Here is an 18,225-nt window from a genome sequence, read left to right on the forward strand (position 1 = left end):
AACACATGCCATTCTCTTGATCATCAGTAATTTGATCGCCATCTGCTTTTAAAACGTCAAGCAACCAATTGTGCTGGGGAAGTCTTATATTTCTAGCAGATTCTTGATTTTAACTTCACAACCTGCACCAATCAACCTATTTCTCATTGTGAGAACGGTACTGTTTTCTCCGTTAGACGCGATTTTATAAATAACATAGAAGCGCTGTTGCAAGAAGTCGCAGTCGATCAAATAATATATAGAGGATATTGAATGGTTCCCGTTGAATATAACATATATTTCACGAGCGCGAAGTACGAACGAGTGGAAAATTTCGAAATATTCATTCAAAATCTTCAATATGATTGGTCAAATATGTATGGAGGATGGCAGAACTGACAAAAATACTATTTTCCTTAAGATTATGTAATTTAAATTGCTTTAACCATTTCATTTAACTTAGAATAGCAATTTAAGTTAATCCTACCCCTTAATGTTCAATGGCAAAATGTCCGCTATCGTTCAACAAGTGATTGGGGTGACACACATCAAGGCCAACAAGAGGCCCAATGGGCCTGTATCGCTCACCTGGCTATACAGCAAATTTGCAGTTGATTGAAGTTATTTCTACAGATACTATGCCGATAACCAATTTATTCAAATATCAGAGTAAGCTAGATTTATTCATGTCAATAAATATTCTAGTCCTTCATTCCAGCATACTATTGGCAGAATATCAGGTCTTGGTGACTTTTGGCTATGGCAAGATTTAAAAATATTTCAACCCTGTGACCTTGAATGTAGGTCAATGTCATTCAGTTGAACAAACTTGGTAGCCCTTCACCCCAGCATGCCACAGGCCTAATATCAGGTTCCTGGGCCTCTTGGTTATTGAGAGGAAGTCTTTTGAAGATTATAGCCTATTTGACGCATGTGACATTGAATGAAAGTCAAGGTAATTTATTTGAACAAACTTGGTAGCCCTTCACCCCAGCATGCTACAGGCCTAATATCAAGTCCCTGGGCATCTTGGTTATTGAGGAGAAGACGTTTGAAGATTATAGCCTTTTTGAACCATGCGACCTTGAATGAAGGTCAAGGTCATTTATTTGAACAACTTGGTAGCCCTTCACCCCAGCATGCTACAGGCCTAATATCAAGTCCCTTGGCATCTTGGTTATTGAGAAGAAGTTGTTTGAAGATTATAGCCTTTTTGACCCATGTGACCCTGAATGAAGGTCAAGGTCATTTATTTGAACAAACTTGGTAGCCCTTCACCACAGCATGCCACAGGCCTAATATCAAGTTCCTGGACCTCTTGGTTATTGAGAAGAAGTTGTTTGAACATTATAGCCTTTTTGACCCATGTGACCTTGAATGAAGGTCAAGGTCATTTATTTGAACAAACTTGGTAGCCCTTCACCCCAGCATGCTACAGGCCTAATATCAGGTCCCTTGGCCTCTTAGTTATCAAGAAGAAGTTGTTTGAAGATTATAGCCTATTTGATCCATGTGACCTTGAATGAAGGTCAAGGTCATTTATTTGAACAAACTTAGTAGCCCTTCACCCCAGCATGCTACAGGCCTAATATCAAGTTCCTGGATCTCTTGGTTATTGAGAAGAAGTTGTTTGAAGATTATAGCCTTTTTGACCCATGTGACCTTGAATGAAGGTCAGGGTCATTTATTTGAACAAACTTGGTAGCCCTTCACCCCAGCATGCTACAGGTCCAATATCAAGTCCCTAGGCCTTTTGGTTATTGAGAAGAAGTTGTTTAAATGAAAAGTTGACGCCGGACGGACGGCCGGACAGACGGCCGGACGGCCGGACGGACGACGGACGCCGCACCATGGCATAAGCTCACTTGCCCTTCGGGCAGGTGAGCTAAAAATTAACACTTTGCACAAATGGTAAAGTTTTTATCTTTGGGCAGGGCTAGTGTAAGTAATACAGCTCTCTGTACGCTCAATTGTTCACAAAAATAACTCTTTTTATAAAATGCTTAAAAATAAATATCATATCATATTTAGTGTTTTAGTATTTTGGTATTTAGTTTTGATAAAAACTTTCAAATTTCGTTAGAATGATAACATTTTTTATGTTTTGTGACAATCTGCGTTCTTACTTTAGTTATCTAGTCACGTAATTAGTCAATTAGGCAAGTGCGTCATCGATTAATATGTGTTCAATATAAAGCAACGGAAACCCACTTTGATGGCACAAAGCAATGTATCGATGAGTGGTCTTTAAGGGTAGAAATTCTTTAGGCCGACCCCTATGGGAAATCAACTCTGCTGAAAACCCGACCTTTATCATGCTTGACTAAGTATGGAATGTAGTTCCCTCAACAACTTATTTAACAAAATATTGTCTCTTTTAGAAAGCATCAGGTACAACGAAACTAGAAGACGTTATTTACATTCATTACCTTACAATATCACATTAGATCTAACGCTCGTTGGGATCGAGACACTACTTGTACACGGAAATAAGGTTATCTTCCTAGCAGTGCAGAACTACATACTTAAAACAAATAGGTTCTTAACCATAGCGTATTATAATGTTGAAAGTTACACTTAAATCAAAACTCTACACACCTCTTTCCTTCTTTCCTTCCTTCCTACCTAATATTTCCCCTTCTCTAAGCCGTCTCTCCTCCCTTCTTCTCGTTGAAACTATTTCATTACATGTATTTCCATCGTTAGATCATCTGACAAGAAGGTTCAGAATTACCTATAGTCATCGTGCTTCGTCCGTCGTCGTCTGCCGTGCGTAAATTTTTCACATTTCAAACTTCTTCTCAAGTTCCAGCGCTGGGAGCGACTTCTAACTTGCCTGAAATGATCCTGAGATAATTATGAGAAAGTGTTGTTATTAACGGGTCGGTCGAAAATCCAAGATGACCATCATTGCAGTTATCTTGAAAAACACATTTTAAACTTCTTCTCCAGTTCAACTGTTGCCATCAAGCTGGAAATCGGTTGGGATGTCAAGGAAGGAGAGCCAACAAAGTTTTGTTATTTTTCAACCGCATAAAAAAATTTGACATGGCGGCCATTTCGTAACGTGATTGCGCAATCATGGTTTTCCTGCTCAACACATATTTCAAATTTCTTCTCGAGTTCCACTAGCGAGATTCAGCTCTAACTTACCTTAAATGATCCTTAGATAGTCCAGGCTTACTGTTGCTATTTTTCGAGTGGGTCCGATATCCAATATGGCAGTCATGACATGGCTTACCGTATCACTATACGTGTTACTGAGTATGTACATACTACAATAATACAAGGGTCTTTAGTGTTCAATGACCGTTAAGGCCCTTGGACCTCTTGTTAAATTTTGTCATCAATCTTATAAACGCTGTCCATCTTGAATGTCTTAGACACGTCTTTATTTTTTCCTTTTATACCATATTGTACCTTTATGTTGTCTGTGAAATAATGAATTACTTCAATAGAGTAGGTTTAAACTAACGCCATTCTTCCGTTTTCTCGAGTCATCGAGGATTGCTATCACAACTGTTATCTAATGTGTGGTTATAAACACGACGGTGTGATTTGTTAATGACAAAAACCTGTATGATCGAGGATATAAATATCAAACACACTCTGACCTAAATAGCGATACATACCACGTCGTCAAGGACACACACTGACCTAAATAGCGATACAATTCACATCGTCAAGGACACACACTGACCTGAATAGTGATACATACCACATCGTCAAGGACACACACTGACCTGAATAGTGATACATACCACATCGTCAAGGACACACACTGACCTGAATAGTGATACATACGGCACCGTCAAGGACACACACTGACCTAAATAGTGATACATACGACACCGTCAAGGACACACTCTGACCTAAATAGCGATACATTTCACATCGTCAAGGACACACACTGACCTAAATAGCGATACATTCCACATCGTCAAGGACACACACTGACCTAAATAGCGATACATTCCACATCGTCAAGGACACACACTGACCTAAATAGCGATACATTCCACATCGTCAAGGACACACACTGACCTAAATAGCGATACATACCACATCGTCAAGTACACACACTGACCTAAATAGCGATACATACCACATCGTCAAGTACACACACTGACCTAAATAGCGATACATACCACATCGTCAAGGACACACACTGACCTGAATAGTGATACATACCACATCGTCAAGGATACACTGACCTAAATAGTGATACATACCACACCGTCAAGGACACACTGACCTAAATAGCGATACATTCCACATCGTCAAGGACACACACTGACCTAAATAGCGATACATACCACGTCGTCAAGTACATACTCTGACCTAAATAGTGATACATACCACATCGTCAAGTACATACTCTGACCTAAATAGCGATACATTTCACATCGTCAAGGACACACACTGACCTAAATAGTGATACATACCACATCGTCAAGTACATACTCTGACCTAAATAGCGATACATTCCACATCTTCAAGAACACACACTGACCTAAATAGCGATATATTCCACATCGTCAAGGACACACACTGACCTAAATAGCGATACATTCCACATCGTCAAGGACACACACTGACCTAAATAGCGATACATTCCACATCGTCAAGGACACACTGACCTAAATGCCTATACATACCACATCGTCAAGGACACACTGAACTAAATAGTGATGCATACCACATCGTCAAGGACACACTGAACTAAATAGTGATGCATACCACATCGTCAAGGCCACACTGACCTAAATAGTGATACATACCACATTGTCAAGGACACACTGACCTAAATAGTGATACATACCACACTGTCAAGGACACACACTGACCTAAATAGCGATACATACCAAATTATTAATATACACTCTGACCTAAATAGCGATACATACCACATCGTCAAGGACACACACTGACCTAAATAGCGATAATACCACATCGTCAAGGACACACACTGACCTAAATAGCGATAATACCACATCGTCAAGGACACACTGACCTAAAAGCGATACATACCACACCGTCAAGGATACACTGACCTAAATAGCGATAATACCACATCGTCAAGGACACACACTGACCTAAATAGCGATACATTCCACATCGTCAAGGACACACTGACCTAAAAGCGATACATACCACATCGTCAAGGACACACTGACCTAAATAGCGATACATACCACATCGTCAAGGACACACACTGACCTAAATAGCGATACATACCACACCGTCAAGGACACACTGACCTAAATAGCGATACATACCACACCGTCAAGGACACACTGACCTAAATAGCGATACATACCACACCGTCAAGGACACACTGACCTAAATAGCGATACATACCACACCGTCAAGGACACACTGACCTAAATAGCGATACATACCACACCGTCAAGGACACACTGACCTAAATAGCGATACATACCACACCGCCAAGGACACACTGACCTAAATAGCGATACATACCACACCGTCAAGGACACACACTGACCTAAATAGCGATAATACCACGTCGTCAAGGACACACTGACCTAAATAGCGATACATACCACACCGTCAAGGACACACTGACCTAAATAGCGATACATACCACACCGCCAAGGACACACACTGACCTAAATAGCGATACATACCACATCGTCAAGGACACACACTGACCTAAATAGCGATACATTTCACATCGTCAAGGACACACACTGACCTAAATAGTGATACATACCACATCGTCAAGTACATACTCTGACCTAAATAGCGATACATTCCACATCTTCAAGAACACACACTGACCTAAATAGCGATATATTCCACATCGTCAAGGACACACTGACCTAAATAGCGATACATTCCACATCGTCAAGGACACACACTGACCTAAATAGCGATACATACCACATCGTCAAGGACACACTGACCTAAATGCCTATACATACCACATCGTCAAGGACACACTGAACTAAATAGTGATGCATACCACATCGTCAAGGACACACTGAACTAAATAGTGATGCATACCACATCGTCAAGGCCACACTGACCTAAATAGTGATACATACCACATTGTCAAGGACACACACTGACCTAAATAGTGATACATACCACACTGTCAAGGACACACACTGACCTAAATAGCGATAATACCACATCGTCAAGGACACACTGACCTAAATAGTAATACATACCATATCGTCAAGGACACACTGACCTAAATAGCGATACATACCAAATTATTAATATACACTCTGACCTAAATAGCGATACATACCACATCGTCAAGGACACACTGACCTAAATAGCGATAATACCACGTCGTCAAGGACACACTGACCTAAAAGCGATACATACCACACCGTCAAGGACACACACTGACCTAAATAGCGATACATACTACATTGTTAATACCCTAGGGCAAAACACTGAGCTTTTTATCAATACAAAGGACAACAACAAGAAATGAGAGGTAGGTTTAATTAATGCCCGGTCATCATACCTGTACGTGTGTAGTATCTCAACATCCAACAAAAGGTGATTATATATGAAGTATGATTTGTATTGAAATAAGAAAATATGATACATTTTCCTGTCATAATTTAGCTAGATTTCAAAAAGAATTTTGCGTATCTTCGAATGATTAAGCTCTAAAATTGACTATCAATTTTAATCTGAAATCATATTTCGTTTCCTAATCTCCTTAAAGGACGACTATTTTGAAATGTCACGTTATGCACGCTCACAAATTGTGTTATCGACATACTAATTGCAAAATCTGTCATCCAAACGGCACATTGAGTATGCAGGACAAATATAGAAACTGACAATTATTTATAAGACTCCTTGAGGCGTTGTTCGTGTCACATAAGGATTGAGCATTTGGGGTTGCTTACATATCCTTGCAAGATAAAAACAAAAGATAAGAATAACTGGCTTTCAAATGTTGTTAAGGGTTGTTCCATGAACAACCAGTTGACTGTAAAAATGTCATTAATTGGGGAAATATATTGCCAATATACATCCAATAATGGTCCCTAACACCACTTGAAATGTGTGTAGATTTATTTTCAAATAAAGGTTCTATTATTTTACGTGAACATTGGGGAACCATTGCTGCATTATTGAGAGCGCGTGATGGACATTAACTGACCACCATATACAATGACCTATCGAACAGACTGCAAGCCTGGTCATCAGGTCACATGTCCCCGCCGAACAAGAATGCTATAATTTCACTGGTGTTTGCAACACGAGTACACCACAATCACCACAGACGAATTTATTTGCATCTCAGCATTTACGTTTTAGATGTTGATGATTATTAATTAATCATCAAATATTAACGCTTCACTTACTGGGAGAAATGACATTGCTTTGTGAGCTTGGGTGTGAAATTCCAGAATGTTGCATACATCACCATTAGAATCGGCAAATCAGCACGCGGCCCGGCTGTTTGACAAGCAGCAGGCACTGGTTCCAAGCCTGGGCGACCAGTATCACCGAGCGCTGAGCAGTCTGGAGTACGCCGTCGGCGTTCCTGCTTATACCAAGTTATAACAACACAAGGATTAATAGCTAAATAAGGTCGATAGGTTTTCTCGTGTTTTTCAAAAATATCAATACTTCGTCTAATTGGCATAAGCAAGAGATAACCGTTGACAATATCCGACAACCCTACACACATTTTCTACATAGATGTCACAACTGTTGGAGGCTGCTGTTGACGATACACAGTGACTGTGTTACCACACGTTTTATTTATGTGTAGCATTTGATCTCCGCCGTGTGAACAATCGATGTGGATGAGGATTTATCTGTGACAGGGTTGACCAGACAATAGTTACTGACTGACCACTGCTTTCCTAGAATACGATTGGACATGTTTAGCCTGGATAAGAACTAAGCACAGTGTCGCGTTAAGACTCCTAGCCAGTGCCTTTAGCGCCATGCAGACCTAAGGTAAGGCTCGTATCCAATGTTTGTCCTGCAAATTCACTTGTATCTTTGTTTGTTAAAGCTAGTATGTTCGTCACAACATGTTATGCGACCATGTCTATTACTACGGTTCGAAGTATCCACAGCCCCCCATACCGCCACTATGTTAATCGATTTCACGGATTAAATACAACCGAAAGTCAATCATAGAGTAAGATGATATTGAGGTTCCCCGGTTTGTCCCCCATTATTGATATATATATATTTATACATTGCTGTTTTTTGTTCAAAAATATGTCTCATCATAAGAATAGCCCGTATACCATCACACATAGGGCAACGAAAGGGGGAACAATTGCTGCTATTGAATTTCTGTTGTTGGCCTCCACATAAATTGTCTACAGATTTGACTCGATGATATGTTGATGTGTTCCAACTATTGGGATAATTACAGTTGTATGTAGAAATGCTTCTTATTTGGTGAGTCATCAATACTTTCTAAAGAAATTTTAATAAAAAAAAATATATCCTGATTAGTTGGGGAACCGAGATGCATATGGAAAAATACCTATCAAGCTATTTCGAATCAAACAAACTTTTATTATATACAACTATCCCAGAGGTCAAGGATATCAAAGCTTATATATGAATTGAACAATACTGTTGACGGGATGTTACCATCACTACATTGTATACAATAGTACTGGTGACGGGATGTTACCATCACTACATTGTATACAATAGTATTAGTGACGGGATGTTACCATCACTACATTGTAAACAATAGTATCGGTGACGGGATGTTACCATCACTACATTGTATACAATAGTACTGGTGACGGGATGTTACCATCACTACATTGTATACAATAGTATTAGTGACGGGATGTTACCATCACTACATTGTATACTACAATGTTTACCATCACTACATTGTATACTACAATGTTTACCATCACTACATTGTATACAATAGTATTAGTGACGGGATGTTACCATCACTACATTGTATACTACAATGTTTACCATCACTACATTGTATACAATAGTATCAGTGACGGGATGTTACCATCACTACATTGTATACAATAGTGTTGGTGACGGGATGTTACCATCACTACATTGTATACAATAGTATTGGTGACGGGATGTTACCATCACTACATTGTATACAATAGTGTTGGTGACGGGATGTTACCATCACTACATTGTATACAATAGTATCAGTGACGAGATGTTACCATCACTACATTGTATACAATAGTATTAGTGACGGGATGTTACCATCACTACATTGTATACAATAGTATTAGTGACGAGATGTTACCATCACTACATTGTATACAATAGTATTAGTGACGGGATGTTACCATCACTACATTGTATACAATAGTATTGGTGACGGGATGTTACCATCACTACATTGTATACAATAGTATTGGTGACGGGATGTTACCATCACTACATTGTATACAATAGTATTAGTGACGGGATGTTACCATCACTACATTGTATACAATAGTATTGGTGACGGGATGTTACCATCACTACATTGTATACAATAGTATTGGTGACGGGATGTTACCATCACTACATTGTATACAATAGTATTGGTGACGGGATGTTACCATCACTACATTGTATACAATAGTATTGGTGACGGGATGTTACCATCACTACATTGTATACAATAGTATTGGTGACGGGATGTTACCATCACTACATTGTATACAATAGTATTGGTGACGGGATGTTACCATCACTACATTGTATACAATAGTATTGGTGACGGGATGTTACCATCACTACATTGTATACAATAGTATTGGTGACGGGATGTTACCATCACTACATTGTATACAATAGTGTTGGTGACGGGATGTTACCATCACTACATTGTATACAATAGTATTGGTGACGGGATGTTACCATCACTACATGGTATACAATAGTATTGGTGACGGGATGTTACCATCACTACATTGTATACAATAGTATTGGTGACGGGATGTTACCATCACTACATTGTAAACAATAGTATTGGTGACGGGATGTTACCATCACTACATGGTATACAATAGTATTGGTGACGGGATGTTACCATCACTACATTGTATACAATAGTATTAGTGACGGGATGTTACCATCACTACATTGTATACAATAGTATTGGTGACGGGATGTTACCATCACTACATGGTATACAATAGTATTGGTGACGGGATGTTACCATCACTACATTGTATACAATAGTATTGGTGACGGGATGTTACCATCACTACATTGTATACAATAGTATTAGTGACGGGATGTTACCATCACTACATTGTATACAATAGTATTGGTGACGGGATGTTACCATCACTACATTGTATACAATAGTATTAGTGACGGAATGTTACCATCACTACATTGTATACAATAGTATTAGTGACGGGATGTTACCATCACTACATTGTATACAATAGTGTTGGTGACGAGATGTTACAATCACTACATTGTATACAATAGTGTTGGTGACGGAATGTTACCATCACTACATTGTATACAATAGTATTGGTGACGGGATGTTACCATCACTACATTGTATACAATAGTATTGGTGACGGGATGTTACCATCACTACATTGTATACAATAGTATTGGTGACGGGATGTTACCATCACTACATTGTATACAATAGTATTGGTGACGGGATGTTACCATCACTACATTGTATACAATAGTATTGGTGACGGGATGTTACCATCACTACATTGTATACAATAGTATTGGTGACGGGATGTTACCATCACTACATTGTATACAATAGTATTGGTGACGGGATGTTACCATCACTACATTGTATACAATAGTATTGGTGAAGGGACGTTACAATCACTACATTGTATACAATAGTATTAGTGACGGGATGTTACCATCACTACATTGTATACAATAGTATTAGTGACGGGATGTTACCATCACTACATTGTATACAATAGTATTAGTGACGGGATGTTACCATCACTACATTGTATACAATAGTATTGGTGACGAGATGTTACAATCACTACATTGTATACAATAGTATTAGTGACGGGATGTTGCCATCACTATCTTACCTGGCAAAAATGACATTACACTATTTCTTTTCAACATTCCGATATGAACTTTTTATTGTTGTTGAACCTTCGTGAAATTAATCGTATGCGTAGACGATCATCGCTACTTTAATTGAATCTAACGTAACGATCATCTAGAAATATATAATGGTGTCCACGAGGGTTGTCGTTACATTGCTTGCCACCTCTAATGCTCTATAGATAGTCGGATGGCCCGTTAGTAACACTGGAAACACACTTGCCTTTCACCTAGGCGGCCTGGGTTCGATTCCCCGATCGGACGTGAAAAGGCATTGGGTCACATTACCGACCATGTGGCTTTTCTCCGGGTACTTATTTCGCAATTGTTGTAAGCTAAATAAAGGTTACAAAATAGATAAATAAAAGTTTTATGATTAGTGACATATAATGAGAATCTAAAATGTTTTTCGTGTTCACATTAATACAAAAATGATTAAATTGATTCTTTCCATCTTTCCTTCATGTGGACAATTAACAAGATCCATTGATACCATTACCTTCCTGGTGCATATCGTCAGTCCTGGAAGTTCAATGCTCAGAAGGAAAAACAGCCCCCGACCCTGTAGGGAGCGACCAACAATTAGTCGCCTCTTACGAAATGTAGTGACAAACAGCAGGCGCAATCTTTCCCCACAGGGACTTGAGGATTTGTTACAGTCTACATGTATTTGGGGCGTCCCTAGTGTAAGGCCCTGTGTCTTTCCCCACTCCTGGACGGGCCATAGTCTTATACTTCTTAATCGACACCCGCCATACAAATCTATGTCAAATTCAGGTTAACTGAGACTTAGGGTGGTGACAACGGAACCACTGGCATATCAACAAGAGTCGAGCACGTCTGACTTCATATCGCATGCGGAAGTAGAATATTTCCAAATAGGATTATGGTGTCGACCATTAAACTTCCCTTGGTCTTCATAAACCTGTTTCTCTCGAAACCTTGTATTGTTAATTTTTCCGTTAGTAGTCGCTATCTGTCACGGAAATCGTGAAAATGGTAATACGCCTTTGAGTATCGAATCAACTGAGACATGTCAATACCGTAGGTACAGGATGCAGGGATGCTGCTATCAAGAAATGGAAAAATTAGCACTGGGTTAATTGTAATCATAATGCTCATCGTGCAGCTTAAATGTAAGCTGTGCCTGTTGGCTACCTTGTAAGTAAAGATCGAGTTAAGCGGCTGGTGTAGTGTTCTTGATTTCGAGCTCTACACGGTATATCTGATTGGCATGGTCAATGCAGCTTTTTGTTATTCAATGATAGCATACTTCAATATACCTATAAGTGAAGGATTTTGCGAGGTCTCTGTTACCTCCGATGAAAAGCTAATCAATACAACCGGTCTCTTATACAACAAAAACAATGAAGCCAACAGGGCCACAGTTTATTTCCATGCGTGTTTCAAAAACTCAATAAAGATGTTGTCGATCAGAAATTCAATCATTTCACAATTTCATCTTCGCTGCACTAAATATGCTCCCGTATCGTTCCCAACTATGTACCTATAACATCGTTCGCCTTTCTTGGAAAGGAAATCTTTCATTAACAGAAATCGCAGGCGTTCTGTACGTTTGGAATCAGGATGATGGTGTAAATAGTTGAAAAATCAAACCTTTTGATGGAAATAAGTTCCTTAGGGGCGGATGATTTATAAAGATCATTGGAGTTATTCAAAATCCACTTTCGCCAAATGTACTAGTAACAACTAAACTGTTATAAATTTCGTATAAGAATTGTAACCCTCTAGACTAGCCAATTTGGATTTCGTTGTGGTTTTGAACGTCACAGACCTATTTGTCCTGTCTCACTGTACTTGACTGTTGTATAGCCGTGTTTGGTTCTGTGGTCTCTCGTCTCGACTTTTACGCCCAGACAGCCGGTTAAATTTGCCTACTGGTCAACACCGCCATGAATATCTTACCAGCTTTTTTCTATGGTTGTTTTTTACATGCTATGTCTAGATCTCTACGTCGATAGAGCATGTAACAGTTCTATTTAGCAGTAAGTCTTGGATCAGAAGGCTTAAAGATCGTTTTAGAAGTAGGAGCACGCTTTATTGTTATAAATATCTTTCGATGAAAATTTCTTGGATTTCTCTGTAATGCTTATGTAACGGTTTCAATCGATCGGGAGCTCCATAAGAAACCAGATAATCAGTGGATGATTGTTGGAATGTAACATGTTTTGTTGTCGTTGTAAACGAAATAAAATATCACTTTATCATTGTTATAGTTCAGCATCAGTTCGGCATCAGTTATGCATTGTTTAGGTAATATATGTAATCATTGGAAAATAATGAAGTTGGTGACGTTAACTCGATTATATTCAAATGTTTGTCGCCACATGTCATTAGGTGAGGCTTTGTCTGTACGGTAGTTAGACACGGACTGTACATTAGTTAGTCACGGACTGTACAGTAGTTAGACACGGACTGTGTAGTAGTTAGACGCGGACTGTACAGTAGTTAGACGCGGACTGTACAGTAGTTAGACGCGGACTGTACAGTAGTTAGACACGGATTGTACAGTAGTTAGGCACGGACTGTACAGTAGTTAGGCACGGATTGTACAGTAGTTAGACACGGACTGTACAGTAGTTAGTCACTGATTGTACAGTAGTTAGACACGGACTGTACAGTAGTTAGACACGGACTGTACAGTAGTTAGACACGGACTGTACCGTAGTTAGACACGGACTGTACGGTAGTTAGACACGGACTGTACGGTAGTTAGACACTGATGGTACAGTAGTTAGACACGGACTGTACCGTAGTTAGACACGGACTGTACAGTAGTTAGACACGGACTGTACGGTAGTTAGACACTGATGGTACAGTAGTTAGACACGGACTGTACAGTAGTTAGACACGGACTGTACAGTAGTTAGACACGGACTGTACAGTAGTTAGGCACGGACTGTACATTAGTTAGACACGGACTGTACAGTAGTTAGACACTGATTGTACAGTAGTTAGACACTGATTGTACAGTAGTTTAGACACTGATTGTACAGTAGTTAGACACGGACTGTACAGTAGTTAGACACAGACTGTACAGTAGTTAGACACGGACTGTACAGTAGTTAGACACGGACTGTACATTAGTTAGACACGGACTGTACAGTAGTTAGACACGGACTGTACAGTAGTTAGGCTCGGACTGTATATTAGTTAGACACGGACTGTACAGTAGTTAGACACGGACTGTACAGTAGTTAGACACGGACTGTACAGTAGTTAGACACTGATTGTACAGTAGTTAGACACGGACTGTACAGTAGTTAGACACGGACTGTGCAGTAGTTAGACACGGACTGTGCAGTAGTTAGACACGGACTGTACAGTAGTTAGGCACGGACTGTACATTAGTTAGACACGGACTGTACAGTAGTTAGACACTCACTATACAGTAGTTAGACACGGACTGTACAGTAGTTAGACACGGACTGTACCGTAGTTAGACACGGACTGTACAGTAGTTAGACACGGACTGTACAGTAGTTAGACACGGACTGTACAGTAGTTAGGTACGGACTGTACAGTAGTTAGACACTCACTATACAGTAGTTAGACACGGACTGTGCAGTAGTTAGACACGGACTGTGCAGTAGTTAGACACGGACTGTACAGTAGTTAGACACGGACTGTACAGTAGTTAGACACGGACTGTGCAGTAGTTAGACACGGACTGTGCAGTAGTTAGACACGGACTGTACAGTAGTTAGACACGGACTGTACAGTAGTTAGACACGGACTGTACAGTAGTTAGACACGGACTGTACAGTAGTTAGACACGGATTGTACAGTAGTTAGACACTCACTATACAGTAGTTAGACACTGATATAGAATCTTATAAACTCAAATATACGTGATACCTTACGTATACTTTGTGTTATCCATTATACACAGCTACATCACGAAACAGGGATCACTATACGTCTCCCTGGTTAGATCTTCTTGACTGTGAACCTTAAACTTTCTTCATAATGTCAAAATAACTCTTCCTAGTAAGTCCTGGTTCGCTGACATCTTATTGGATTTCTGTAAGAGCAGCATTCAGTCTTATTCCATATAAGTGTGGTATGATTGCGGCCTGTCCTATATTGGACGAGTCCTCTGCATTGATGAGATTCTGATCCTTATAGAACGGCCTTTTAACTTTGACCCCGGACTATTTGCCAATCAATCACGTGTAGCTGAAAGATAAATTGATCGTTGCATGGAAGGAACAATATGAGAACTGTCTGTTACTGCAATGGTAATTGTTTGTTCTTCTCCATGTGTAATATTGTGCATACTTTGATGTGAACTTGGGAGATTTCCTCCCATTTTCTGGGATTCTTTACATCAAATGACAATCTCGATATTCCATGGGTTATGAGTGTATACTACATTTTCTAGTATTAATATTTTCGTGAATTTTTCATTAGAATCAATCGAAGAGGAAATGCGTGTGACCCGAGATAGATAGCTCTGTTACATATTTCCCGTTTATTTTTAGGGATTAAACGCCCTTGTTACAGCCAAGTTGATATGCGGATGGGGCTACTCCGGACGTAACTTGTGTTCGCTTAATGTGATTTCCGTCAATGATATTCACTGCGGATTTATACAAATCGATTAGAAATGAATCAAGATTAGGCCATGGTCAGTAGCCCTACTAATCCTGATGCTAGAATTATTTTACTTTCGTGCCATTTTGTCGTTGAAGTAAACAGATCCGATGGTCTTCGGGCTGCTATAACGTATCCGACTAAGCTGGTCTCCTGCCTGAAACACTTCACAATTGCTCAGAAATATCCACGTTTAAGGTCATTAGGAAGTATTGATAATAATATTTGGCAATTCAAACGACGTTAGTCTCAGAAAGATTTCTCTGTGTCTGGAGGTAAATTAGCACGTGTTTTTGAAATGACAGTCGTTTTAGATATGGGTACTGAATAACAAACGAGTCACAGTCCATTTACTTAAATCTGATTCTCTTTTACGTTGAACAAAGAGATACTAATAGTCGTAATATGCAAGAAATGGACAGGAATTACCAATTACAATATAAGTTGTAATAGCATTACCAAATGTTATATAAGATATGTGGGAATTACACTATACAATATAAGGTATAGGGGAATTACCAAATAAATCATAAGGTATATGAGAATTACCAAATACAATATAAGGTGTAATAGCATTACCAAATGTTATATAAGATATGTGGGAATTACACTATACAATATAAGGTATATGGGAATTACAATATACAATATAAGGTATGTGGGAATTACAATATACAGTATAAGGTATATGGGAATTACCAAATACAATTTAGGTATATTGGAATTACCAAATACAATATAAGGTATATTGGAATTACCAAATACAATGTAAGTTTATGGGAATTATCAAATACAATATAAGGTATATTGGAATTACCAAATACAATTTAGGTATATTGGAATTACCAAATACAATATAAGTATATGGGAATTACAATATACAATACATGTATAAGGTATATGAGAATTACCATATACAGTATAAGATACATGGGATTTACCATATACAATATAAGATACATGGGATTTACCATATACAGTATAAGATTCATGGGATTTACCATTAACAGTATAAGATACATGGGATTTACCATATACAGTATAAGATAAAGGTTATCCACAGACACAAAATACAGGAAACAGAAGTTCCAAGCAAAAAGAAGATACAGGAAACATACGTTCCCAACAGACACCAGATACAGGAAAACAGAAGAAGAGAAAAAACCACAGCCAGGAGATCCGAAGAGATAAATAGAATATTTCGCCTCCCGAGAGCATCGTTTATTGAATTTTCTTGTAGTTTTTAACAGATAAATCTCAATTTCATGGCTGACATGGGACTTTTTCTGCGCTCAAAATGTTTTGACTGTTATGGTAACGTATCATTGATGGAGTGTGATTTTTAAATCAGTTGTGGACAGTTGCCAGAGCCATTACTGGCGTCGAAGGACAATTTGAACAGCAGTCCACTCTAGACAATGTTTAGTGGTAATCCTTTGATGTAACGTAGACAGAATCTAATCATTTTACCACTACGGCGTAACTTTAGAGTCGGACTCAGCAATGCAACTATTTATTTTCTTTCTAATCAATGTCGAATATCTTATGGATATTATAACAAAAATGGGCAGTTGAAGGATAAGTTATTTTACACTTTAATTGCCACCAATTAATGTCGGTGGTATGAAGATTACAGTGCTTGAACATCTTGATATCATTAACTTATAGTGTTGGGGTATGATACGTGTAACGAAAGTACAAGAGGCGACTAATGTGGAGGAGCCTCTCGACGAACTGGGGATAAGTTTACGTGGCTTCTGCTTGGAGACACACAGGCGATCAAAAACTTGTTGCATCCATTTTACCCGCGTCCGTATAGATGGTTATTTTCATATTTTGAATAACAGTATCAGTGTTTTTTAACCTCAGGTTGTAAAACTATCCTGGAGCCGAGACTATATAAAACGTTGGTTTGATGCCAATTTTTTGCCCGGATGAAACCCTGAGTACAAAGGTAGCCTAGGACTTTTTCACGTCCGATCGGGAAATCGAACTCCGATCGGCTGTGTAAAAAGTATGATAATCACAAAGACATCTGGCGACCATGATATCATGATATGCATTACACCGCTGATTAGATTCAAAACTCATTTCGGAATTAGTAATAAAATAAATTCAACAGAATTATTCTGACAATGTAATCCCTGACACAAGGATGCAGTGTTTCCCATCGAGATTGTTGATTTTTTTCTGAATAAATGTTGGCAGCAGTTCAATTAAAATGCGCACTAAGTATTTTCTAATATCTCTAAATTATAAACGAAGAACGGATGTGAAGTCAAACAATTACAATGACATCAGTCTGGCAGCCAAGGACAAGCTTCCAATACAATTTCTGTGAAGCTGTGCGCCTGTCACGGTCTGCTAGGCCATTCTTCCTGATTATATTAACCAAGTCATTGCAGCCACTTCCACAAAATAGCATGGTGACTTATACATAATTTACAGTGTGTTTGGCTCGACTTGGTCTGGGACTATCCGTTTGTGTAGTACGATGATCTGGTGTTATGACGGGTAATCTTATATAGTACTGTAAAGGCTACCAACACTATAAGTAGTTGTCGA

General features: G+C 38.9%; 1 protein-coding gene across 1 annotated transcript in view; it reads left to right on the forward strand.

Moving 5' to 3' along the window:
* The first annotated feature begins 7,311 nt into the window (after positions 1-7,311).
* The window catches only part of LOC117334618, a 73,511-nt gene continuing 62,597 nt past the window's right edge, over positions 7,312-18,225 (forward strand). The window contains exon 1 of the mRNA XM_033894323.1: positions 7,312-7,944. The gene's annotated coding sequence lies outside the window, so the exon portion shown is untranslated. The remainder of the gene's footprint in view (positions 7,945-18,225) is intronic.

This window comes from Pecten maximus, chromosome 1, assembly GCF_902652985.1.
Source record: "Pecten maximus chromosome 1, xPecMax1.1, whole genome shotgun sequence".
NCBI classification, from domain to species: Eukaryota; Metazoa; Mollusca; class Bivalvia; order Pectinida; family Pectinidae; genus Pecten; species Pecten maximus.